The following is a 27,914-nucleotide window of genomic DNA, read 5'->3' as shown; positions in this document are numbered from 1 at the left end:
CTACACAAAGGGCAACTGTGCAGCCACAGCCCACTGGCAGCTGGCCCAGAGGTGCAGATGCCCCTGCTGTGGCCATGCAGTTCCTATCTGGGTCTGGCAGGTGTGCAGCCTTGGGGACACATGCTGTTGCAGGTGGCAGCAGGACATAGCCAGGCATATATTTTAAACATTGAGTCCTCCTGGCAGTTAGCTTCTTGAAATCACCTCAAATCTGGGTATTCCTCGTGGTATTCACATACAGAATTAAGTCCATTTGCAAAGCATAATTACTCATTTTCTTTTAATCTAGAAGGGAAACCATAGTTCTTCCTACAGCTTTTTTTTAAAAGGAAAGTAAAACACAAGTTGTCAGTGCTCTAAGGGCTGTATTTCTGATGGGACAGAAAATCCAAGTCCTAGATTCTTTTGATTTTTCAAAAAGTAGTTTTAGAGCTGGAAAAGTAGGTTTGGTGTTCTGGATGAATGCCATCTTGGGGAATAGGCAGGCAAAGTTCTTTGAGTAGATGTGATATCTTTTATTAGACCAACTGAGTAGTGTTCTTTGCAAACTTTCAGGCTCAGTCACCCTTCTTCAGGCATAGGAAGTCTCTGCTGTTCTGTAAATCCAAGGAATGAGAGAAACTAAAAGTGGGGAATAATCTTGGGGAATTATATTCTGCCATCTTCCAGCAACAGATACTGCTTTCTTTGCAGTTACTTGTATTGCAAAGTATGATAATGCTCTATGCTGTGAGAAGAATGCTACATTTCACCCTCAAAATATGCTAGTCCACTGGCCCCAGTGTAATCACTGCACAGTACAACCACAGTTTTCTGAAGCAAGGTGCATAGGTGACACATGGTGGGGCATGGAATTTGGCCCCCTCCAGTCAGGAAGTGGGGAGCTCTGCCTGATGCCCCCCCTGAGAAGTGCTGGTGGCACTTCTAGTTTGCTGCTGGCGCTTCTGGGGTTGGCAATCGGCCACTGGATCTCCCCCCGCCCCCCCCCCCCCCCCCCCGGTCAATGATCAGCTGCTAGTGCCCCCCACCGGAGCGAGGAGGCACCAGTTGCCCATGGCGGGGTATACCGATATTTGATTATACTCACAGGTATTGTATTGCCTGAAGATATGAAGAAGCAGTTTTACTGAGGCTTTGTACAATATGGGATATCAGCCCCTGAGCCCTCAGTGCCAGAACCACTCAAACTTGGTACGCTGCTCTGTATTGTAAGACAAAATAGTTAAAAAAAGAAAAGGAGAGGAGAGAAGCTGAAAATACATCAGGTGATACTGAATTTACTTGAATACAAGACATGCTTTTTCTCCCCAGTTGGCATAGGAAAAAAAGCCCCTCGTCTTATAAATGCATACAAGAAAATTTTATTAAATATACTGTCTAGTATTAAACTGTTGCCAAAAGCAACATGCACTCACCAATGGAAGTCAGCTATGAAGCTTATTAAATGCAGCCAACATTAAGCATGACTGTAAAATGCTTTTTGGGGGGAGGGAAGGGGGAGAGCAAGGACCCTGATTCCAGGAGTCCCAGGACCCCAGGTCAGGAGCTAAAAGAACATGGCAGCAAAAAGAAGTTACCTAGTGAGGTTCCAGGTGAAGTCTGGATACCTGTACTCAGGAAAGATCCTGGATGAGATGGAAAGAGAGGACTGTGCACTGAAGAACATGTGAGACCTGATCAAGGTAGTCATGAAAAAAATTGCAGGACCTAATTTGCACACTGGGCAGGTCAGAATGGGAGTTGCATTTCAGGAATCCAGAGAGCTGAGCAGATTTCTGGCAACTGCTCTAACCGGCCGGGGGGATCCCAAAATGGGGGCTTTTGAATTTGCTGGAGGAGACGCATGGAAGGAAAGAATGGTAATGATCCAAGTGTTCACTGGTGAGCTAGGAGAGGAGGATGTGCAATTTTGGCTCCAAAGGCACTGTGGGGAGAATGGAGAAAGTGAGATTATGGCCTGGAGCCCAGAAGGTAAAAGTAATGCTGAAAAGCAACCCTGGGAACTCAGGTGTGCTGCAACCCCTTCCCCCAGTGATTTCCCTGGGCCCCCGCCACAGGCTGGTGGCCATGGAGGCAGCAGTGATGCCCCCTGGTGGCCCTGCAGCTCCTGCCTGGCTCAGACTCTTAATGTTGCTCTCCCACCACACCTTGTTCTTAATATTAAAGGTTGATTATGGGAGGCTGCCAACAAACGTTAGAGTGAGCCCAATCCTAATAATTTTCCACTGGGTCTCATGAGCCCCCACTAGCCTCAATCCAGCCCTAAGGCCTGATAGGTCCCTCTTGGCCTGAATAGGCCCCTGTAGGGCACCTGTAGCCTTAAGGGCAAGTTGTGTGGCTCCTTTTTCTCCCCTACACCATGCCCCAAGCCTTGTGGATGTTCTCTTTTTTTAATGTTAACTATTTTTATACACTCGGCCTCCTTGGGCCATCGGACCCCCAGGTCCCTTACATCATCTCCCTTGGAACACTAAAGCCCCTGGTCCCACACACAGCCCCTCCTCCGGGCTCTTGGACCCCTGGGTCCTGCATGCAGCCCCTCCTCTGGGCTCTCAGACCATCTAGTCTGGCTTAGCCTACTCTGGGCTCGTGGACCTTCTGGCCTGGCTCAGGCCTTCCCTGGGCATGTGGACCCTCAGCCTTTTCCTAGGCTCCTGGACCTGTACTGGACCCCAGTCTCAGTCTGAGGGCTCCTGGGTCACTAGTTCTGTAAATAGGCCTTGAGCCTGCCACAGTGGGAGTCAAGGATAAGCTACCTGTGCAACTTAAATAAACAAAAAGCATTTCAGCCCTCTGATGCATACCTCAAACCCCTTAGAGGTTTAACATAAGCAAAGACCACTTGACTGTAAACCCAGTGATGTTTAGCTAACTCCAGGTCCCTGCAGGAACCCTGCAGCCAGGAGCTCCTCACTTCATGGTTGCTGGGGAGAGACTAGTTGACTGGTGCAGGCTCTGAGCTTATATAACTCCAGCCTGATCCCTCTTCTGGTCAAATGAGTCCCTCATTAGCTCCCCTCTGCCACATGCAAGCAGCCTCTCGGGCTTCTTGCTCTCTTAAAGGAGCAGGCACATCCCAGTGCCCTGTTACAGCCCCCACAGGGACTTTGTGTACTGTCAGGGGCAGCCCAAGCTCTGCCACAAGTGTAGGGAGCAGGGGCACCTGGTAGCAAAACAAAAATATGTGCCATATGCAAAGATAAAGGACATGTAGCCAAGGAGTGTGAGAAAGAGAGGTGCTGCAATTTGTGTGGGGGGGAGGGGCACGTCTTTAAAGACTGCTGCAAAACCCATGTGAACAGGGTACAAAACACAAAGAAAGAGGAGACCACAGCAGCCCCAGTGGTCCCACCCCTCCCCACCCCATTCAGCCCCCCCAGCAGTAACTCAGAGTCAGGGGGTGGAAGGAGCAGGCAAAAGGAAACAAAGTGGGGACCCAGAAGAGGAAGACCTGCCCCACTCCCAAGTCTACAAAGAAAACCTGAAATAGATACAGCTAATGATTAAGGGCCTGGCAAGTCCAGTGAAAGAGCAAGGGAAGGAAAAAGGGGGGGGGGCAAGCACTCCAAAAGGAGATGCAGAGAGGCTTCCAGAAATGGCAAAGGACCCTAACTACAAGATGAAGGTGGTAACCTTCAGGGACTGAGGAAATGGAACAGGGTGACTGGAAATAAGTAGGTCCAAGAAAGAGGTCCCTGGTAGCACCCTGCATCCTCCCCAAGAAAAAAGAACCCAAAAGAGAGACCCCGGATGGCTGGAGAAAAGCCTGAACCTAAACTTGGGCAAAGAATCAGGCCAACGAGTGAAAAAGGGAAGGTGGCAGCCACTCCTTCCCCTGCACAACCTTTGTAATGGGGATACAAATAGCCTCAGTGAATGTGAGAAGTCTAGTAAAGAAGGAAACATGGGATACCATTCAGCAATGTTTGGACCAGCTACAAGCAGACATCATTTGCCTCCAGGAGTAAGGGTTGCCCAGTTCCAAAAACAACTGTTTGTTTGAGAAATGCCGGCCTCCTGGTCTGACCACATGGAGTGGAGCAGATAACAATAGGGTGGCCGGTGTCACAATTTTCCTGAAGGAGATAGAATGCATCTCCTGCAGCACACAAAAATTGTTGCAGGCAAATTAATACAAGCTATCTTCCAAACAGAGGAAGGGGAGCTTGACCTGCTCGATGTTTATGCCCTGGCCAGCAGGGAAGAAAGGTGAGCCTTTCTAGAAAATATGACTGTGACAATGTCTAGTACACAGCCAGTGGTGATTGCAGGGGTGTCAACTGCATCCATGAAGGAGACAGGGTAAGCAGAACCCAAAAGGTGGACCTGGACAGGTTGTCTAGGCTGTTGAAGCAGTTCATAAACAACCATGCTGTGGTGGATGTGGGCAATGGAGCCCAGAGCCCCAGGGGAAACTTCACCCGGGTAGACCCCACCAGAAAAACCAAGTCATGGATAGACTTTGTTTTCCTCCCAAGAGGTGGAAAGCAGTCAAAGCCAAATCCACACTCATCTGCTTCTCAGACCACTGCCACTTAACAGTTCAGGCAGAGATAGAGGGGCAGTCTAAGAGGGGTAGAGGGGCATGGAAGCTAAATATGAGCCTCCTGGAAGATGAAAAGACCCAGTGGGTCAAGCAGTGCTACACAGGATGGAGGACCCTCAGAGCTGGGTACTGGAACACAGAGTGGTGGGCCGGCATCAAGGAGAGGACAAAAGTAGGTCAGCAGCTGGTGAGTTCAGTTCTAGAGGAGGCACCACAAACACCTAAACCACAAATTACAGGAGCCTGCACAAGCACATGACTGCAGGTTAGGAGATGAGGGAGGCCATATGGGACCTGGTATTGGGAACAAGCCAGGAGGAAGATCATCCAAGCCTGAGCCTCCTGGGGGGAAGGGAAGGAGTGGTCTTCTTGCTTTAGCTGGTTAAAGAAGACTAAGAAGGAAGCCATAACCAGCTTGGTAGATGGAGTGGGTGTGGAGCATCAGTTGAATAAGGGGATGCCACAACTTGATGTTACTTGAGGTTACACTGGACCTCAGTTGTTCAGTGTCTTCCAAACTCTGGGCGCCATGGCTAGTGTTTCTTCTGTGGGGCTCCTTACCTCCCCTTCATCCCACCCCTCTCCACTTGGGTGTCTGGCTTGGGTCTCGGCAGGATCTGGATGTGCTGTGGTGCACTGTCCACTCCTCCTGGGCAGCCTGTCTCCACCTTGTTTATACAGCTGGTGGTACAGATGTCTCCAATCAGAAAAGGAACAACTTAAGAACTTAACAAATGTTAAGGAACAATATACATCCTCTAAAATCTAGATGGGGTCAGGGGAAGGCCAAACTGAGGCACTGTGGATCAGGATATAAGGGGGTCAGGGGAAAGGGACTAGGTAGTGGGGGTCTACTATGGACTGCCACACCAGGAGGATGAGCTAGACCTGGAATTCTCCAGACAGCTCTCAGAGGCTGTACGGTCAAGAAATACGGTTGTCATGGGTGACCTAAACTACCCTGACATCTGCTGGGAGGAGCAGTCAGTCAAATCTAACTGCTCACATAGGTTCTTAACCTGCATACAGGACCTCAACCTAATGCAGGAGGTATGCGATCCCACTAGGGGAAATGCCTTGCTGGACTTGGTGTTAGCTACAGGGGATGAACTGGTATGGAATCTGCAGGAACTAGGGGATAGTGACCATCAATTGATTGAATTCACTGTACGGCAAAGGGTGGGTAAACTAACCAGCAGGGCTGATGTGCTAGACTTCAGAAAGGCTAACTTCAGTGTGCTCAGGAGTTTAGTTAGTGAGGCGTTAAAGCTCAAGAGCATTGGCGAAATGGGGGTCCAGGAAGGGTGGTCATCCTCAAGGGAGCAATCCTACGGGCACAGAAGGAGACAATCCCATTGCACATAAAAGGGGGCAAAGGGGCCAAGAAGCCCTCTTGGCTGAACATCCAGGGAAAGCCTAAGGACAAACAAAGAGGTATACCAGCTGTGGAAACAGGGGGTAGCTACCAAGGAGGAATATACCTCCCTGGCTTGCATTTGCAGGGAAGGCTAAAGCAGAATTAGAACTTAGACTGGCAACAAAAATTAAGGACAACAAAAAGTCCTTCAGGTATATAGGAAACAAAAGGAAGGTGCAGGGACCCCTACAGGACTCCTACAGGACAACCTAGGGCAATTGGTGACAGAGAGAGGGAACAAAGCTGAGCTCTTCAATGAGTTCTTTGCATCTGTATTCCCAGACACAGACCAAGACAAATATCCCAATTGGATCATAGATAGACACAGGAGGGACACCAGCCTACCAACTGTTAGCATAGACTTCATGAGGGGCACTTGGAGGGGCTGGATGTATTCAAATCAGCAGGCCTGGATGAACTTCATCCAAGGTGCTGAAGGAATTGGCCAGTGTCATAGCAGGGCCACTGGCACAGCTATTCAAGCACTCATGGTGCTCCGGTTAGGTCCCAGAGGACTGGAAAAGGGCCAATCTAGTCTCTATTTTCAAAAAGGAGAGGAGGGAGGAACTGGGAAACTATAGGCCAGTTAGTTTCACCTCTGTTCTTGGGAAAACTCTGGAAAAAATCATTAAGGATCACATTTGTGGGAGCCCAACAGGGGAAATAATGCTGAAAGGAAATCAGCACGGATTCATTGCAGGTAGATCCTGCCTGACTAACCCTGTTTCTTTTTATGACCAGGTCACAAAATGCTTAGATGCAGGAGTCTCATAGACTCATAGACATTAGGGCTGGAAGGGACCTCGGAAGATCATTGAGTCCAGCCCCCCGCCCAAAGGGCAGGACGTCAGCTGGGGTCATAGGATCCCAGCAAGATAAGCATCCAGTTTCATCTTGAAGGTGTTCAATGAAGGCGCTTGAACCACCTCCGGTGGCAGGCTGTTCCAGACCTTGGGGGCTCGGACAGTAAAGAAATTCTTCCTTATGTCCAGCCTGAAACGATCTTGTAGTAGTTTGTGACCATTTGACCTCATCATCCCTTGGGGCGCTCTGGTGAACAAAAGTTCCCCCAGATACTGGTGGTCACCCCTGATAAACTTACTAGGGCACCCCCTGGAGTAACTAGGAACAATAGCCACAAATTTATGGAGAGCAGATTTAGGTTGGACATTAGAAAGAACTTCTTCACAGTGAGGGTTGCCAGAATCTGGAATGGGCTTCCAAGGGAGCTGGTGCTCTCCCCTACCTTGGGTCTTCAAGAGGAGACTGGACAAGCACATAGCTGTGATCATCTGACCCCAGCACTCTCTCCTGCCCAGGATAGCGGGTCGGACTCTATGACCTACCAAGGTCCCTTCCAACCTTAACATCTATGACTATATCGTGGGTGTACATGCTGCCCAATGGGATGCCATGGACTGTGGACAAGACCCTAGAGGGTTTCTAGAACAAATATGAATTGTATAATATGGCCCCAGCAACTATGACCAACCACTGGAAGGTGCAGGAGGTGGTGAGGGCAAGAGACAGATTGTCAACCATGGACATACTACCTGGTGATGGCTGCCAGGCCATGTGGGAGTGGATCTTCTGCAAAAGGAGCACAGAGACTTGAACTGGTAAGTAACACACTGTGTACTCTGTGCAGGCCTAGAGACATAGACAGGGGCAGAGAGGCCAAGCAAACTGCCCCAGGGAAACCTGCCCAAGCAAGACGGCAACAGCCGACCACTTCCTTTGGTACTGCCCATATGCCAAGGAGATTTGGAAGATGGTAATCCTACTCCTCATGATGGTGACAGGGGTCAAGACCATGACCAGAGAGGCAGTGTTGTATGAGTACCTGACTAAGCAACAAGGGACACCAACAACCCACTTCAATCAGTTCATCTTCTGTGTCAGGAACACCGTGCGGAAGACCAGGAACCTGCGCATGTACAGCCACACAACCCCTTCAGTCAAGGACCATGTCAGGATGGGACTGAGTGAGATATAGATTCATAGATGCTAGGGTTGGAAGGGACCTCAATAGATCATTGAGTCTGACCCCCTGCATAGGCAGGAAAGAGTGCTGGATTCAGATGACCTCAGCTAGATGCTTATCTAACCTCCTCTTGAAGACCCCCAGGGTAGGGGAGAGCACCACCTCCCTTGGGAGCCCATTCCAGACCTTGGCCACTCTAACTGTGAAGAAGTTCTTCCTAATGTCTAGTCTAAATCTGCTGTCTGATAGCTTGTGGCCATTATTTCTTGTAACCCCCGGGGGCGCCTTGGTGAATAATACCTCACCAATTCCCTTCTGTGCCCCCGTGATGAACTTATAGGCAGCCACAAGGTCGCCTCTCAACCTTCTCTTGCGGAGGCTGAAAAGGTCCAGTTTCTCTAGTCTCTCCTCGTAGGGCTTGGTCTGCAGGCCCTTGACCATACGAGTTGCCCTTCTCTGGACCCTCTCCAGGTTATCCACATCCCTCTTGAAGTGTGGCGCCCAAAACTGCACGCAGTATTCCAACTGCGGTCTGACCAGCGCCCGATAGAGGGGAAGTATCACCTCCTTGGACCTATTCGTCATGCATCTGCTGATGCACAATAAAGTGCCATTAGCTTTTCTGATGGCTTTGTCACACTGCCGAATCATGTTCATCTTGGAGTCCACTAGGACTCCAAGATCCCTTTCCCGTTTCCATTCCACCAAGCAGGTCATTTCCTAGGCAGTAGGTATGCTGGACATTTTTCCTCCCTAGGTGCAGCACTTTGCATTTCTCCTTGTTGAATTGCATTCTGTTGTTTTCTGCCCATATGTCCAACCTGTCCAGGTCTGCTTGTAGTTGTTTCCTGCCCTCCAGCGTGTCCACTTCTCCCCACAGTTAGTTATAGTTAGTTATAGTTATAGTATAGTTGTACTGAAAAAAAAAAATCACTAGAAGACAATAGAGAGGAGATGGTGGAAATCTAATGGAAGAGAGGAGACTGGCACAGACTGTTCAAGAGCAAGACCTTCAAAGAAAATAACAACAACAGTGACAGCGATGAGGAAGAAGACAACGACAGTGTCAAAGAGGGGATGAGCAACAAGGATAACAGGGCAAAAGAGGATGACGATGAAGCTGATGTGGACTAAGGACTGGTGAAGGGAACAGAAAGGGTGGGAGGTGGGATGGGGAAGGGGATTAGAGGTAGCTGGACATGATTGTTATGGTTAAAGGGTGCATGGGTGAAGTTATTGTAACAGGAAGTGGATGCTGTAATGCTATATATGTGTTAGGGACTGTTAAGTGAACTGGACCAGTCACATAACAGGATTGTTAAAGTAGAGGTGTATGTCTGTCTGTCTGTCTGTCTGTCTGTCTGTCTATCTATCTATCTATCTATCTATCTATCTATCTATCTAAGGGCTGTGCGAAACCTCAGTCCCTGATTTGACTCAGCAGAAATTCAGCCCAATTCAGTGGCTGAATCTCCAAATCCGAATCGAATCAGGACACCCTTTAATCTGTCCTAATCAAATTGGAACCCTCTGACTCGATTTGGAAAGATTTGGGGATTTGAACATAAACACAGGTTTAAATGTTTTTTCTATATACCTCTAGGTAGCAGGCAGCTCATGAATGCTGAGATGCTGGGGTGGATGGAGCATCCCACAGGAGTGTGCGGGGCTCCCCAGCACACTCAGCAGCAGATCCAGAAGTGAACGAGAAGCACTTCCAGTCCACTTCGAGGTCTGCTGGGGAGTGCGCTGGAGGGCCCCCCCGTGCCACCCCGGCTCAGCAACTGGTGCCTCCTGGGTGTAGGGGGCACCCGGGATCCCCCCACAGCCAATCACGGGCCCCCCCACGCCTGAAGAACTTCCGGTCCACTTCCAGGTTCACTGCCAAGCATGTGGGGGGTCCTGCCTGCACTCCTGTGGGATGTTGCATCTGCCCCAGTATTGCAGTGTCCAGAACCCACACTAGTACCTTGAGGTATGTAGAAAAAAACTTTTAAAGCTGCATCTTTGTCCGAATCACTGATTCTCCAAATCTGCATCGAATCTTCAGATCTGGATTCAGCTGAATCAAATCAGGGACAGTGATCCAAATCAACGAAGTGAATCACTGTCCCCGATTCGGGCCGAATTCAAATTCAATAGGGCCTGCTTCGCACACCCCTAGCGTGTGTGTGTATATATATATATCCCTCCCTCCACCAAAAAAAAAATTCTTATCAGTTCAGATATAGAACCTTGAAAGACCCCTTTGCTCACATGGTGGGGTGGGGAACCCCAAAACCAGGAGTCACTGGATCCCAGTTCATAAGTCCAGAAGACAACATAGAGACAAGGGGAAGAGGCTTCCCAGTGAAATTCTGGGTGAAGACAGGAAATTTGCACTCAGGAAAGTTACCAATGGAGGAAGAAGATTTCTTAGTACAAATCATACAGGACCTGCTGAAGGTAAACCTTACAAATTTACAGTGGCTAATCTACATGCTGGGCAGGGCACAGGGGGAACTAGGGTGGCCACTGACCCACCCCCAAAATACATGACATCCCCTTGGTGAGGGGAGCAGGAGAAATTACCAGCTCCCTCAGCCAATCAGGGGTGAGGGTGGGGGCTGCTGCCTCCTCAGCCAATCAGAAGCAAGGGGTGGGGCCACCACAAAAAGGCCACTTCCTTCCCTCCCTCCCTGGCTGGCTTGGAACCCTGCTCCTCCTGGCTATGCACTGCCCTACCTCTAAGCACAGCCAATAAAATCGCAAGGATAAATGATTGACATGTATTTCCATCAATGAACTAAAAAACGGGACTTTTTGCAGTCCATTTCTCATTTAGAAACAGACAGGAGACAAAGGGTTTAAAGCAGGACCAGTGGCTACCCTAGTGGAAACTGGGCTTCAAGGATTCAAATAGCATATCTGATTTCTGGCAGCAGCTCAAGATGGCCATGAGAAATCCCCAGCTGCATGCTTTTCAATTTGCTGGGGGAGACACAAGGAGAAAGAGACTGATTACAATCCAGATGTACTCTTATCAAATAAAAGAAGAAGACATACGTTTTTGGCTTAGGAGACATGGTGAGAAAATAGGAAAAGTAGAGGAAGTTCATGACAAGTTGGGCATGTGGACTGGAGCCTGAAAAGCCAGGACAATACTGCAAAGTATGCCTGGGAATCCAGGTGAGGTACAGCACCTCCCCACCAGTAATCTCCCTGTCCCTACAGAGGCTTTATCTTCTACCAGAGGCAGCCTAAGCTCTGCAGAAAATGCAGTTAACAGGGGCATTTGGTGGCACAGTGCCCAAATAACATCTGTGCCATGTGCAATGGCAAAGATCATGAAGCCAAGGACTGTAAGCAGGACTGGTGCTGCAATCTGTGCAGGGAAGAGGGGCATGTCTTCATAGGTTGTCCCATCTCCTTCATAAATAAGATGAAAAACAAAGAAGAGGCAACAACAGAAACCCCAGCAGCCTCAGCCCCTGCCAGCCTTGCCCCCCAGCAGCAACAGAGGAAAAGGGGAAAGAAGAGGATGGGAAAGGGGAGAAAACGAAGGGCCCCCCTGGTAAAGAGAACCTGGCTTCCTCCCAGGACAGTGTGTGTGCCCTAAAGCAGATGGTTGAGGAGCTTGAGGAATTGGCAAGAATGGATAGGGAAGATAAAGGGAAAGAGAGTAGCTGGACCTCTGAAAGGGGGACCTGGAGGGAACCCCAGAAGCTGGAGAAAACTCCAGTTCAGAAATGGAGACCCAGAAGGAACAGAGGAAACCCCTAGGAGCCCAGAGATGGAGCAGGGCAACTGGGAAACCCCAGAGCACAAGAGAGGCCTGAAGTCCCCCCAACACCCATACCATCAGGATAAGGGAGCTGATGATCCCCCCCCAAAGAACCTCCATAGGCTGGCAAAAAAACTTGATCCTGAACAAAGGTCCTAAGAAGATAAGGAAATGAGAAAATGAAGACTGCAACTGCCCCCTTCTCACAACTTTTATCATGGGGATCCTAATAGCCTCAGTAAATGTGAGAAGTCTGCTAAAGATTAATAGGACTCCATACAGCAGTGCCTGGACCAGTTTGCAAAGAAAACAAGAGTTTGCACAGAGGTTCTCGGGGCTTTAGTTCAAATGCATAAAGAAGAAACATAAATGGTATGTCTATACTGCAATAACAGCAGATAATGAAGACATCACCAAGCTAGCTCTAAACTACCTAGTTCGAGCATTGCCAGTAGCATGCTCACAATAGCACGGACGATAACATGGCCAAACCACTCAAGGATTCACCCAGTAACCTTTCCTCTGGCACATCACCTGGATGTTGTGTATTCTACTGTTTCTTCAACATTTTGCTTTATTGTTAACTGAATGTAAATGTAAAGAATATACATGAAATCTCTGCATAATAATTTGTACATATATGTGAGAGGTAGTGAGATGCTAATATCATCAATGAACTTGGATCTTTGTGATTTTACTGCAAATGGGACGTCATCTGCAAATAGGTTAAATGACAAATTTTGCAAACAGAATGTGACAATTAAACTGAACATATATGTACATTAGCAAGCAAAATAATAAATTCATAGATTCATAGAAGTAGGGTTGGAAGGGACCGTGTAGATCATCAAGTCCGACCCTCTGCCCTGGGCAGGAGAGAAAACCGGGCTCAAATGACCCCAGCCAGGTAGACATCAAGCCTCCTCTTAAAGACCCCCAGGGTAGGAGCCATCACCACTTCCCTTGGAAGTTGGTTCCAGATCCTAGCCGCCCTGACTGTGAGTATTGCCTTTGGATGTCTAGCCTGAACCTACTCTCTAACAATTTGTGGCTGTTATTTCTTGTTACCCCAGGGGGAGCTAGGGAGAACAAGGTCTCTCCCAAACCCTGCTGGTCCCCCCTGGTGAGTTTATAGATGGCCACCAGGTTCCCCCTCAGCCTTCTCTTGCAAAGGCTGAACAGGTTAAGGTCCCGTAGCCTCTCTTCGTAGGGTCTGCCTTGCTGTCCCCGGATCATGCAGGTGGCCCTTCTCTGGACCTTCTCAATGCTGTCCACATCCCTCCTGAAGTGTGGCACCCAGAACTGAAGATAGTACTCCAGCTGCGGCCTGACCAGTGTCACACAGACACACAGAGAGGGCCTACTTGGCCCTGCTTGAGATGCATCTGTGGATGCACGACAAGGTACGGTTAGTCCTACTGACTGTGACCTCGCATTGTCGGCCTACGTTCATCTTGGAGTCAATAATAACTCCAAGATCTCTTTCTGCCACAGTGCTCTCGAGAAGGGAGTTTCCCAGCTTATAAAAGTGTGCTGCTGGTTCCCACTGCCCAAGTGCAGCACCCTGCACTTGTCAGTAATGAAACCCATCCTATTTTCATTAGCCCACCCTGTAACCTGTCCAGGTCCTGCTGTAATCTGTCCTTCCCTACTAGCGTGCCCACCTCACCCCAAATCTTGGTATCATCAGCAAATGTAAACAGGCTGCTTTTTACTCCGTCTTCCAAGTCACTAATAAAGAAATTGAACAGCACGAGTCTAAGGACCAAGTCCTGGGGGACTCCACTGCCCACTTCCCTTCAGGTCGAAAAAGACCCATCCACCACTACCCTCTGAGTATGACCCTTCAGCCAATTTGCAATCCATCTGACTGTGTAGGCATCAATGCCACAGTCACCTAGTTTTTTTTATGAGAATGGGGTGGGAGACAGTGTCAAAGGCCTTGCTGAAGTCCAGAAAGACCACATCCACCCTGACACCTGCAATCAGGTTGGTCTGACATGACCTGCCCCTAATGAAACCGTGCTGGTTGCCCTTGAGCATCCTCCCTGCTACTGGCCCATCACAGATGTGCTCCTTGATCTTCTCAAAGAGTTTCCCCAGGACTGAAGTAAGACTAATGGGCCCATAGTTGCCCGGGTCCTCCCTCTTCCCTTTTTTGAAGATGGGGACCATGTTGGCTTTCTTCCAGTCATCTGGCACCTGTCCAGAGCACCATGAGTGCTTGAAAAGCCATGCCAGGGGCCCTGCAATAACCCCTGCCAATTCCCTCAACACCCTAAGGTGGCGAGCATCTGGACCTGCTGATTTGAACACGTCCAGCCTCTCCAGAAGCACTCTAACCCAGTGCTCCCCGACCTTAGCCCTGGCGGTGTTTCTCCCGAGTCCATCTGGAATCCTGGTCAGGGAGTCCCAGTCCCTGCACAAGAAAATGGAGGCGAATTTGTTAAAGAGGTCTGCTTTCTCCTCTGGTGCAACCACCAGATTGACAAGCATATCCTGCAGGGGCCCCACATTACCCGGTGCCTTCTTCATTCTCCCTATATATTTAAAAAAAGGGCTTTTTATTATCTTTGATTCTTGACGCTAGCCCTAGCTCCGTATCTGCCTTAGCTTTTCTACAGCCCCCCTACAGACCCAAAAATGTATTTGTAGAAGAAAAAAATAAGTGCTGTATTAAAAAAAGACCTAGCGACTTCCTTTGATGCTTAACAAGGTGATTCGTATTAGAGAATCTCTTCCAAGATTGGTTTGAACTCTGCTGCCTAAGCCATCTTGCCATAGCTCCAGGCCACTTTGGTGTACTTTATTTTCAAAGATATAGGGTGGAGATTTGGAAGAATTATGCACTACTGTGACTAAGAGCATTCTTTGTAGGATGAGAAAGGTGTTTTATTTTATGTACTTTTGCATGTAGACTTAAAGTCTTGAGTCATTTTTCAGTTTAATCATTAATTTCTTTTCCACCTCTATGATATTATCCATAGGTTTTTTTAAAGCATTTTATTCAGTGTGAAACAGCTTAGAAAATAATATTACAAATAGTCCCGTAGACTAAACTTATCTTCCAAGTGGTGAGAGAGAAGAGATAATTCTATAAAAAAGGTAGCAAACTAATTGGAGAATTTCTATGTGGAAGCCAAGTATGAAGCCAAAAAAACCTAATTGCACAAAAATGCAAATAAGTCCCATTACTTTCAGCCTGATTCATCATGAAAGCAATAGTTTTTACTTATTGCACAGAAGTTAAAAATAATTTGCAGTTTAGTTTGGACTATTTTTTTCTACCCAGTTTGAGTATGAAACTGATTTGCAGACCTGGGCATAGGACCATGACACAGGAGAGCTGAAGGTGTGGCAGTTAGGACTCATAGGAATATGTATCACTGTATTTCTAGTCAGGTGCATTTCACAACTGTGTCTTTCCCGACCCCTGACAGATAAAACAATTTCCTAATCTAAACTTCCAAATGAAAGTGGATGACTTTCTACCAGGAAAAGTGTGCTGAAGTTTTCACGCAGTCCACAGGCAAAAGTAAGTTAGCAACATTATGCTTTGGTCTCTCCGCTCTTGAAACTTCCCAGCTTGTTACTTCCTTTATTCCCTGGTGTAGTGATAAGAATCTTGCTGTGTGCTAAGCTGGACAAGAATCCCTGGAGGATCTCCTGCTGGCCATTTTGATTTAGCTGTTGGAATATAGCCAGTGCCTCAAGTAACTGTTCTCCCGCTACAACCCTGGTAGCATTGGCAGGGTTACCTAGCTGAGGGTGACAAGGTTTTAACTCCTTGTTTTCCAAATGCAGATCTTACTAAAAAAAGCAACATAACAAATTAACTTCACTGAGGAGTTAGTGTGAAAACAAAATTAAGCATAGCCATAGACAATGATCTATCTTATCACCTTTGGGGATGGTGTATTCAGACTGATAAACTATTGCCATGGAGGTATGTACCCAGTGCCCACCCTGGACAGTCTCTGGATAAGTAAAGACTCAACCTGCAGTGATGTCAGGTATTCATAAATACTAAATATGTTAAAGAAAATAAAAAACACCTTGGAAATACAACTGTAATTGCATAAGGAGTAGCAAACAGACCAGCTTATAGGGGAGTTTGCTAGGGAAGGTCTGCTTGGAAAGAGGGGCAGGAAGAGAGAGGTGGCAGATTAAGAGATCCAGAGAAATGGCTAAAGGACATCACAATGCCAGAGCCACTGCCACCGCCAGCTCTTTCTCTACTTCCTCTGCTCTGCTTGTGAGGTGTCCGTCCAGGCAGGACCACTGACCGTTGAAGCTTCCACCCAAGTCTTGGTTTGGTTGGCACTGTGGAGATTTCAATTTGCAAGTTTCTTCCAGTGTCAGCCAGGTGGGGGAGTGCCTGCAATGTGAGCAGTGCCTCCTAATGGTATCCCTTAGGCAGCAGGCAAGAGAGCTACAGAAGGAGGGGGCAAGGCTCCAAAGCATCCTCTGCCATGAGGACTTAGAGGAGGCTAGATGAACACCTTGCTGAGGTTGTTTGACCCCAGTACTCTTTCCTGCCATGGCAGTGGGTCAGACTTGATTATCTGCTCAGGTCCCTTCTGACCCTACCAACTATGAAACTATGAAACTATGACTTCATCAATTTGATGCTGGAGGAGACCTCTAGGACTGAAGGAAGGACTGCCAGAGGCAGCACTAAAGAAGAAAGAGGATGTGGACTCCAAGGAAGGTGAAAGCTAGAAGCTTGTGACATCTGGCAGCAAACAGAAGTCTTCACCTCCACCTGCAGCAGTTCTCCTGAAGAACAGATATGGAGCCCTAGCAACAGAGGAAGAGGAGGAATTCCATTGGTGGAAGAGGCCAAGCCAGGCCTCCCCAAGTTTGGGAGGATCAAAACTACTGCCAAAAACCATAGGATGTTGTTCCAAGATGAAGGATTGCTAGGAAGTGACGGGATCCACCTGATGAAGAGTGGGAAGAAGGTTTTCACAGACAGGCTGGCTAACCTAGTGAGGAAGGCTTTAAACCAGATTTATCAGGGGCTGGAGACTAAAGCCCTAGGGTAAGTGGGTGGATTCCTCAAGAAATCGATTTCTAAGCACTTGGAGGAGGTGGTGATGATTAGGAACAATCAGCATGGATTCATCAAGGGCAAGTCATGCCTGACCAACTTGATTACCTTCGATGATGAGATGACTGGCTCTGTGGATGTGGGAAGAGCAGTGAACATGATATATCTTGATTTTAGCAAGGCTTTTGATATTGTCTCCCACAACATTCTCGCAGGCAAGCTAAGGAAGTACAGGTTGGATAAATGGACTGTAAGCTGGATGGAAAACTAGTTGGATCATTGGCCTCAGATGGTAGTAATCAATGGCTCAATGTCTAGTTGGCACTCAGTATCAAGTAGCACACCCCAGGGGTTGGTCCTGGGGCTGGTTTTGTTCAATATTTTCATCAACCACCTGGAAATTGGATGGAGTGCACTCTCAGCAAGTTTGCAGATGCCACCAAGCTTTGGGGTGTAGTAGATATGCTGGAGGGTAGGGCTAGGATTCAGGGAGACCTTGACAAATTGGAAGATTACACCAAAATAAATCTCATGAGACTCAATAAGAAGTGCAAAGTCCTGCACATAGGACAGAACAATCCCATGCACTGGTATAGCCTGGGGACAAACCGGCTATGCAAGAGTGAGGAGTACCTTATTATATTGGACAAGAAACTGAATATGAGCCAACAGTGTTCCCTTGTTGCCAAAAAGGCTAACAGCATGCTGGGTTGTATTAGTAGAAGTGTTGCCAGCAGACTGAGGGAAGTAATTATTCCCCTCTATTTGGCACTGGTGAGACCAAATCTGTGTCCAGTTTTGGGCCCCCCACTACAGAAAGGATGTGGACAAATTGGAAAGAAGGGGGCAATGAAAATGGTTAGGGGGCTGGGGCACATAACTTATGAGGAAAGGCTGAGGGAACTGGTCTTATTCAGGCTAGAGAAGAGAAGACTGAGGTGGGATTTAATAGCAGCCTTCAACTACCTGAATGGTGATTTCAAAGAGGATGGAGCTTGTGACAGAAGGCCACCTCTGTCTCTCCCCAAAAACTCTGCGCTGTGATAATTTGGTTAATATGGGCCCTGCAGAGGGCAGACATCCCATCTCTTTAGGTAACCTGAGGTAGATACATTCCTGAGGGAGGGGGAAACCTGCTCCCTCTGCCTACGTGACTGGCATGGGTGAGGGGATTACACTTCCTATTGTTGTAAGCAATGCCAACCTGACTGGGAGGGGGTTAGAGACCCTGCCAGTCTGCCCGGCAACCAGTGATGCATTTCGAATTGGTTGGCTGGCAGCGAACACGTGCTGGCATCCATTGGACCAGGTAAATGAGGTCATAAGGTCTATATAAAATAAGGGCTGCCCAGGAGGAGGGGCAACAGCCATGATGAAAACTCAGAGAGAGAAGAGCTGGACCATCTGAAACTTGCTTTCTGTCTTGAAATTCATGATCAGTGAACTGCCTGCCTCCAGAGGGAATCTCCACCTGCCTCTGGATGATACTTGTGAGTAAGCTACCTGAGATCTAACTAGATATATAGCTCGCAGTAACTCAGATGCGTGATCAAAGGCTACCCAGCCACCCTGTCTGCTCCATGGGATTTCTCTGATACTACTCAACTCTGTACCCTATTCCAAACCTATTCCATGTAACCAATAAAGTTCTTCTTTGTGCCTAGTATGGGAGACTTATGGGGAGCAGGTCTAGATTATGCCTTGGGGTCCCCTTGGTTCAGCTGACTAAGGGAGACCACTATTTGTGCTTCAGACTGAGGAAAGCACCCCAAGTTCTTGAAGTAAGTTGAGTATCCTCAAGGGCTACTAGGCCTGTGTTTCCCCATAGGCACAGAGCCAGGATCACTGCAGATCCTGGGTGGTGGCAGCACTACCTCCAGGCTAGCAGGCGTGCTCCAGGAAGGGGGTTGGCTAGACGTGAGGTGCCCCCAGGGAGTCACTTGGAGCCTGGAAGGGGGTCAGATGCAGTGAGGTGGGTCGCTCAGCAAAGGAGCACCCCCCTACTGGCCCACCACAGAGCTAAACCAGTGCTCACCAACTGGTTGATCCCAATCGACTGGTTGATCAGGGAGCCCCTGACAGTCAATCGCAGTCTGAGGGTCCTAGCCCCCCAGACTGAGATCAACTGTTAGAGCCTCCGTGATTGGGAGCAGCAGGACACACATGGGGAGTGACCGGGATGCAGTCCAGGAGCAGCAGGATGTCCAAGCAGCAGGACACATGTGGCTGGGCTGAGCCATGCCCCCTGTCACCGGGGCCAGGATAGGTGAGTGGGACAATCACCCTCCGTGCCCCCTGCCACCGGGTGAATGGGGCCCTGGTGGGGCCAGGCCTAGGGAGGGTTGGAGCCCGGGCAGGTCATCTAGTCATGCAGAGGGGCTCCTGGCCCTGCACATACCCCAGTGGAGGCCTGGGGGGGCACATGCCCCCCTGATCTGTGCACAGCGCGAGGCGGCTGCCACTGCGTGCTGGGCCCCACTGCAGCTTGGGGCTGGGCGCACAAAGCCCAGGGTGCAAAACCCAGTGCGCAGTGGCAGCCGCCTCACCCCACGCACAGGTCAGGGGGAGCACATGCTCCCCAGGCCTCTGTCGGGGTATGTGCAGTGACTGGAGCCCTTCCCCCCACCCGCCCAGACGAGCCACCCAGGCTCTGACCCTCCCCTGGCCCAGCCCAGCCTGGCCCCTTGCCCCACTCCCCCACTGCAGAGGCCTTGATCTGCACCCCGCTCCAACTGACCTGCTGGGTGAGGGAGTCGGGGGAGGGGGAGTGTGGTAGATCCTAGATTACCCTTTATATCAAAAAGTGATCTTCAACTTAAAAAGGTTGGAGACCACTGAGCTAGATTGTTCTCAGTGATGGCAGATGACAGAACAAGGTGCAGTGGTCTCAAGTTTCAGCAAGGAAAGTTTAAGTTAGATATTAGGGCAAACTTTCTCACTAGGTGGGTAGTAAAGCACTGGAACAGGTTATCCAGAGAAGTTGTAGAATCTGCATCCTTGGAGGCTTTTTAAACCTGACTAGGCAAAGCCTTGTCTGGGATGATATAGACGGGGCTAGTCCTGGTTTGAGCAGGAGATTGGACTAGATGACCTGCTGAGGTCTCTTCCAACCCTAATTTTCTATGATTCTGTGATTACTGACTAACAACTGTAAATGTGCCTGTCCATTTATTGCTAATGGACAATGCATCCTCTAATTCTTCTAAACAAATGGATGAGCTGAACTTCAGGCAGGGTTTCCCAAATCTGCAGAGAAGCATATCCAAAACAGTTCATGTGGACTTCAGCTCAGTACTGACACCCTTATTCTATTACTGTACTACATAAACAGGAGTTAATTTTGGCACTGTTCAGAGACCTAGTGGCCCATAATGAATGTCAGAGTAACTTCAGTGAGGATAGTCAAAGCATAGCATATTTTGTCCACATGCCCAATTCCTCCTTGTTACCTTACTCTCAGGAAAACTCTATCCTGGAAGCTGTCAGAGGGTGGAGATTGGATATAAAACTGTTCCTGTTCCTATAAGTCAAGATGGGAATCTTCTTATGCCACTGGTATTCTCTGACAGGCAGTTCTGCTACTCTCTGTACCCATTATACTGCTGAATTATCATAAAGGAGAATCAGAGAATCCTAAGTCTTTTTTTCTCCTTAGATCTACTACACATCATGATGGATAAACTGAGAATGCAAGAAGGCATTGCATACGTGTCATGTGCTACCTCAATTAACCATTAGCACTGTATGATTTAATGGAAATATTGTGACCAGGAAGTTATTTTTATTAAACCCTTCCTAAAAGTTCTTTCTTGGTTCTCACTATTGAAGGAAGGATCACAAATTGCAGATGTCAGAAGAAAGAAAAAGTTCCTTATTTGTTTTCTTACTGACCTCTGCCTCTTTTCCTCTCCCACCCTAAGTATAGTTATAGCAGCTGTCATCATGTGGCAGGTTTACTGCTGATGGATCTCATCGGTATATACACAGCTGTGCATACCTGGCACACAAGTGTAAGTATTCCAATATGATTTGGATAATTTTTGTATTAGCCTATAGCAATCAAAAGGAATCTGAGTTACTGACTAGAGAGAGAAGATTATTGTAACTAATCCACTTCCAAAATAGATTCTGTTTGAGCCAGGCCACTCTTCTCACTTTCCTGGCCTGAACCTGTCACTATGAGATCTTTTGCCATTTACTGTTGCTTGGCAGGTGACTGCTGTCCCTGGAACTGAACTGCCCAGGTGGTACATTAACAGTTATTGCCTCTGTTCTTGACATTAACTGTTGAATCCTTGTTACTTCTGCTCCAGCCTTCAATCTTTTGGCAGTTTGTGTAGCAGAGAAGAAACAGTAGCTATTGATGCCGATTCATTTTTACACGATCACCTGCTGTTTCACAATCCAGCTTTCCAGCATGTCCCTCCATGACAATAGCTATAGCAGCCATAATAAATATTCTTTACCATTATGATACAAATTTTACAATTGATTGTAAGCTCAAGTAGTCAAAAAGCACTTACTTACGTGAGTGTTAACAGGACTACTCACATGATGAAAATATCAAGTAAATGTTGTAAAATGGAGATGCGTAGGTAGAAATGTACTTACCAGACTTACCACAAACATTTAGATTGTTCTATGTTTATACTCAGCACATATTGTAAAAACATGATAAATTTGTAATGTGAACTTTATAAGCTAAGTACTTTATTTTAAGATGTACTGAGCAATTGTGTTGCCTCACAGATGTCAGTAATAACAGTGAACTCAGCAAATAAGAAGTACCCAACAGGCCTATACTCTTATTTGGCTCTTACAATATGAAAAGAGTCAGAAAACATTTAGAAGACGTGATGACACTGGGATTTCAGTAGTTCGCAACTTCAATACTGTAATATTTTTGGCAGGTGGTATCAGCTATAAGGCTAAATTAATTGGGGCAAAAGTCAAAGGAGCTACATCAAGAAATTCATTGGGGCAAAAGTCAAAGGAGCTACATCAAGGAGATATATCAATAAACCCATATTTGTTAGATATACTACTGGGTTTTGATACTCTAACATAAAGGTATTTTGCAATTTTTTGACTCTCCTGTGGCAATTGTTTTATCTTGCTTACTTAACCTTACTGATATTGTACATAGGTCGAGCGGCACTGCCCAGCCCAAACATGTGAACAGAAGCTTGCGGTTTTAAAAGTTTGTTTTAGGATTTGTTTTATTTTAGCTCTATTGGGAGAAATAAAAGGTCTCACAAAATAGAAAATCCAGTTTTTGGCTCTGAGTTTTAATTACACATTCCATCTAAAGCATGTTATCAATGCCAACCAATAATATACTTGTTTTTTCCTCTGCTTATTCTATATGCAACACTTTTTCATTTTGGTAATCAGGCCCTAAATTGATGATAAATTAATTAATCTAAAGCATATAGCATTCCAAAGCTAACCCTTCACTACAAACTTGGATTGCCCTTGTGTGTGATTTTTCCTTGCTCCTACTTGAAAAAACTGTCTTGTCATGAGTCTTCATTGTTCCTTATGCCCTGTCTACAATTTAATGATCCTTCCGGGATTCAAAATGCAAGCTATACTCATGTCTCTAGAAACTCCTGTTAATCTTACAAATGCATTCAGCTGTTTATCAAGATAAATATGCAGCAATTATGAAAAAAACAAAGTAGGTTACAGACAGTGCTTCAGCAAGAGGGAACAGAAGTATATCATACAGAGGGATTAGCTATTACATCTAAAATGCTTATTGGGCTCTAATTGTAAACACTATTTCTTGGATGGAGATTTACTGAGCAAACTAAGTGGTTTGTTCAAAAATGCTTTAAGATATGTTTCCAGACAGAAAACATGTCTGGTCACTGAACAGCTATTGGTCCTTTAGCTCTGCATTTGGGAATAGAAGTGCATTGAGTGCACTAAGAAGCAAGTGCATTGTGCATAAAGTGCATAAAGTGTATTGAGAAGCAAGAATATAGTTAATATATCAATGGTTGTACAGATACATGATTTCCTGCTTTCTTATCTAAAAAATGAATTAAACGAACCAAGTTACGAACAAATACACAAGAACCATAGTATAAGAGCAGCCAAGAGAGTTGCAGTGGATGAAAACCTTTGTCCCACTCCAGCATGTTGATTCTCCTGTCTAGTCACTACTCTATAGTGAGAAACACCTTTGCCAAAAACAAATTGAAAGGGCTATTAGAGGAAAGTGGAATCTTCCTGGGGATAATTAGGAACTTTGGGAAAAGAAAATGCTTATTTTTCAAATTAAGTAAATTTTTTTATTATAAAATATACTGCATGCAATAAGCAGAAACAGTTATTGGACAATTTTCTTTGATTGCTACCACATGTCTACTTTTCATTTTATAGTCCTTCTTCACATAGGCTTGTGGAATAGGCTTTGACAATCATATAGCGTTTTATTGGAACGCTTGTTCACTTCCCTATATCATTTTATGGGATCAGGCAAAAGAAAAGGGAACATCCTTGCATGTTTCATGCAGAAAGGGGGAAAAGATGAGGTGTAAGGACTGGAAGAAGGAAGGAAAGCTAACACTTTCCTTGAGTCACAGCAGCATGACCACAATATAGGAATTACCTGGGAACTCATCCGTGAGGAAAGTGTAGCTGTGTGTATTAGGTAATTCTCTCCAAGACACTGCAAAGAAGGCATGTAGCTGAGCATTCTTCTCTAACCTACAACAGGAACCTGATTCTGCTGGTGGGAAAGAGGAATGTTAGTTTTAAAAACTCTTGATCTTTGCCTGCATAAAGGCATTCTTAGTGACTTTACCTATAAAATTCAATAGATAAATCCCTTTAGGAACTGTTCAGGCAAAACTGACCTAAGAAGCCCATTAGCTCATTTGCTATGTCCGTGGTGGTGGTTCCTCGAAGTCGAGGATGACGTCAGTGAGGCTTGATGGGTCCTCAGGTGACTGAGGAGCCCAATTCTGGGTGCACACATTCTTCAGCAATATTGGCATGTTGTAGCATGGGGGAGTCAGATTCACCGTCCTGGGTTGGTCTCCTTCTCCTTCCTCCACTGCCATTATTCCGGCTCAGTATTGAGTCATTGGGCCTTGAAGTGGCATTCACCTTGGTGGACCAAGTGACGCCATGCTAAATGGTCAGCAGCTTGCTCCTCCCAGCCATTGGTGTCAATGCTGCCATACTTGAGGGCAACCTTGAGCATGTCTTTGTACCATTTCCTTTGGCTGCCCTTGCAGTGTTGGCCAATGGAGAGCTGGGAGAAGAAAGCATGTTGAGGGAGGCACTTCTCGGACATCTGGACACAGTGGCCCATTCATTGGAGTTGATTTTTCAAAAGCAAGGCTTCGATGCTGGTGGATATGGCTTCATGGAGGACATTTGTGCTGGTCTGGCAGTCCTTCCATTTGATCCCCAGGATTCGATGCAAACACCGCTGGTGAAAGCTCTTGAGGGTCTTAATGTGGTGTTGGTAGATGGTCCAGGTTTCACTGCAGTCAAGGAGGGTGGTCAGCATGACAGCCTTATAAACCAGGACCTTTGTCGATTTCCAAAGATCTCTATTTTTGAAGACACGTCACAGCTTGAAGAAGGCAGCATTGGTGCAGTTGACCTGGTGCTGAACTTCTTCATCGATGGTAGCCCATTGAGAGAGGTGGCTGCCGAGATATGGAAAGTGCTCCATGTACTCCAGAGCCTCCTTATCCACATAGATAGTGCGAGGGATGTTCAGCTGGCCTGGCAAGGGTTGGTGGAGAACCTTCATCTTGGCGGTGTTCAAGGACAGGCCAAGTCTCTTATATGAAGCATTGAGGAGATCTAGGGTCACTTGCACATCCTGTGCAGAGTAAGCCATCACACAGCAATCATCCACAAACTGAAGGTCGTGGATGTCCTTGGTGGTGAGTTTCATTTTTGCCTGGAAGCCCCCAAGATTGAAAAGCTTCCCATCCAGTCAATACTGGATACTGACGCCAGATGGTAGATCATCTCAGATGAGGTGGATGATGATGGTCATGTAGATGGTGAACAGGGTGGGGGCAATCATGCAATCTTGTTTGACCCTGGTCCGGATGTGGAAGGCATCAGTTTCCGATCTTCCACTCAGGATGGTGGTGGTCGTATCATCATGCAGGAGTCTCAGCATGGTGACAAACTTCAGCAGGCAGCCAAGGCATTGGAGGATGGTCCACAGAGCTTCATGATTTAAGGAATCAAATGCCTTGGTCAGGTCAATGAAGGTGAGAAACAGTTCTTGATTTTGCTCCCAACATTTTTCTTGGATCTGCCTGGCAATGAAAACCATGTCTGCAGTGCCTCGGGTGGTTGGAAGCTGCACTGAGTTTCTGGAAGGATCTCCTCAGTGACAGGACAAAGGTGGGCCAGGAGGATGTGCGCCAGGATCTTACCCTCAATGGACAGGAGGGAAATCCCCCTGTAGTTCCCACAGTCAGATTTGTTCCCCTTCTTGTAGATGGTCATGATGGCTACATTTTTGAGATCCCCAGGGATGTCCTCTTTGTCCCAAAGGTGGAGGATAAATTGGTGGAGTTGTGATGTGAGCTGGAAGCCACTAGCATGGTAGACCTCTGTGGGTGTACCATCTGTCCTGTAGGCTTTGTTGGTTTTCATCTGTTGAATGGCCCACTTAAGCTCTCTGATAGTTGGTGGATCACCGAGAGAATCCACCACAGGGCATTGCAGGATGGCTTGGAGGGTCTCCTCCAGTATGGTGGACTCCCGGTTAAGGAGGAGTTGAAAATGCTCCTTCCAATGCAGATGGATGGCATCATCATTCTTGAGGAGATAGGAGCCATCCTGTGATCAGAGGGGGTTTTGTCCAATGAAGCCAAGTCCATAGGTTGTCTTGGTACCCTGGAAGAAGATACGCATGTTATGCTGGTTGGCATACCCCTGGATCACGCACACCTTCTCCACCCACCAGTTGTTCTTTATGTCATGGATGCATCGCTGGACCTCAGCCTTCAGCTGGTGGTACACTGCCGTCTTTCGGCGAGTTCACGGATGGCTTTGCCAGGCAATAAAGGCTCTATGCTTCCACTTGAGGAGATTATGAATCTGAGCATCACTGGTGTTGAACCCGTCCTGGTTCCATCATGATGTGAACCCAATAGTCTGGGTGCAGGCATCTTGGACAGTGGATTTAAGTTGCTCCCAGTGTGCCTGGATGGAGATGTCATCAGCAGTAAGGACTTGCTTCAGTGCACTGTACAACTGGGCTTGGAACTCCTCCTGCTGTCCAGGGTCCTTCAGAGCTATGATGTTCAGCCTCTCCAGGCAGCCTTCTGGGTCTTCTGGTTTCTTGGTTCCAGCCAGATGTTCATCACTGAGTGCAAAAGTCAGTGGTCTGTCCAACAGTCTTCAGATCTCTTCATGGCCCTTGTGACAAGCATGTCCCTCAGGTCTCTACCTCGGATGATGATGTAGTCCAAGAGGTGCCAGTGCTCTGACCTCAGATGCCTCCACAAGGCCTTGAGCCGGTCTTTCTGGCAGAAGGTGGTGCTCATCACAATCAAGCTGTGTTGGGGGCATTTGGTCAGAAGCAAGATACCATTGGCATTGACCTTCCCCATGCCATTCTTGCCGATAGTTCTGCTCCAGATTTCATGGTCACGTCCAACCCAAGTGTTGAAGTCTCCCAGGAGAATGGAGGAAAGGGCATTTGTTGAGATCAGAGTAGAACCTTTCCTTGACTTCCTCATCAGAATCCAGATTCAGAGCATATGTGCTGATGTTGGTTTTGGCTGAGGTGCAGGCAAAGGGTCATCAGCCTTTAATTGACACCCCAAGGGAGTTCAGGGAGCACATCAGTGATTTTGTTCCTGACGGCAAAACCGACTCCGTGGATACAGGGGTCATGGTCTGCTTTCCCTTTCCAGAAGAAAGTGTAACCTCCCTCAGCTGTCACTTCCCAGTGAGATGGGTTTTGCTGAGAGGAGCAATGTTGATGTTGTACTTCGGTAGCTCCCGAGCTACGATGGCAGTTTGTCTTTCCCAGCGATCACTCTTTGGGTTGTCAATGAGCGTTCTTACATTCCAGGTTCCAAAGTTTAGCTTTTTCTTATTTTGACCACAAGAATGGTGATCCTGCTGGGTGCAGTTTCCCAGCCAGGAGAGATGGCACAGCCTATTTTTGGGGCACTTTTTCTAGCCCTGTCCCCATTGGGGTGAGCAGAGGGTATCCTAAAAAAGGGCTGCTCAATCGTGGATGCAGCTGCCAAAGAACACCCCTGTCCCAACACAGGTGCCCAATGACTATCGTGCATGCACCACCTGTGTGCAGATTCTTGGCTGGGGGGGTCCAGGTATCAGCCCTGCCCCCATCACCAATCCTCCATTGCCACAGGGCTTTTGGACCTGATGGAAGCCTGCACGTGGCATGCTTAACGTGGGGACTCTGGTGTGCAGTCAGGTCCACATGGTCTTGGCAGTTGGTGGGTGGGTTCAGTGGCATGGTGAACCAAAATGACTTTGGCCACTTCTCCATTGCAGCCTTCTTCTGCCTTCATAGCCATTGGAGCAGAAGCCTTCCTCTGCCTGCTCCGCCATTAAGACTTTTTGGATCTTTCTTTGTCTGGAACCTTTCCCTCAACCTTACCACCATGGGTGGCCCTACCAGGATGCGAGCTCCAGATGGCATCACTCTCGGGGTCACCGGAACACACAAGCCTCTCCACCACAACAAGGTGACAATCCTCGGAGAAGTTTGTTATGTACAGTCTATCTGTATACCACCAGAAGTGGTAATGTTCACATGTAGCATGGTGTGGAGTATCTAAGAGATTTTACAGCATTAGAAAGTTGCAGTAAGGACTCCCAATGTGTTGCCCTATAAATCCAATTTGCATTATAAATGTTCTTTTATATCATTTCCTCTAAATTTCTACCAGAAATGGAATACTGATTCCCTGATAGGTAGGAGCTGTGGAGAAGGAGGCACTGGGAAGTATTTCACCCCATCTCCAAAATTGAAAAAGCTTAAAAAATATAGAGGTTAAGCCTTCAAGCACATCTCAACATATGAAAAATGAAGATATTGAGTTACATTCCTTCAATGTAACTTCTTAATTCTCCATTCATAAAGATGGGGGAAAATCATAAATTAAGGAAATCAGAAGT

The 27,914-nt window shown here is 47.3% G+C and overlaps 1 long non-coding RNA gene across 1 annotated transcript in view; it reads right to left on the bottom strand.

The window, feature by feature from the left end:
* Positions 1-261: 261 nt before the first annotated feature.
* The window catches only part of LOC109284895 (uncharacterized), a 42,778-nt gene continuing 15,125 nt past the window's right edge, over positions 262-27,914 (bottom strand). Inside the window, exons 2-3 of the long non-coding RNA XR_009456307.1 lie at positions 1,088-1,201; positions 262-596 (exon numbers count right to left, since the gene is read on the bottom strand). This is a non-coding gene — a long non-coding RNA (uncharacterized LOC109284895). The remainder of the gene's footprint in view (positions 597-1,087; positions 1,202-27,914) is intronic.

Source organism: Alligator mississippiensis, chromosome 13 (assembly GCF_030867095.1).
Source record: "Alligator mississippiensis isolate rAllMis1 chromosome 13, rAllMis1, whole genome shotgun sequence".
Lineage (NCBI taxonomy): Eukaryota > Metazoa > Chordata > Crocodylia > Alligatoridae > Alligator > Alligator mississippiensis.
This window is presented reverse-complemented; position numbering and strand designations above follow the sequence as displayed.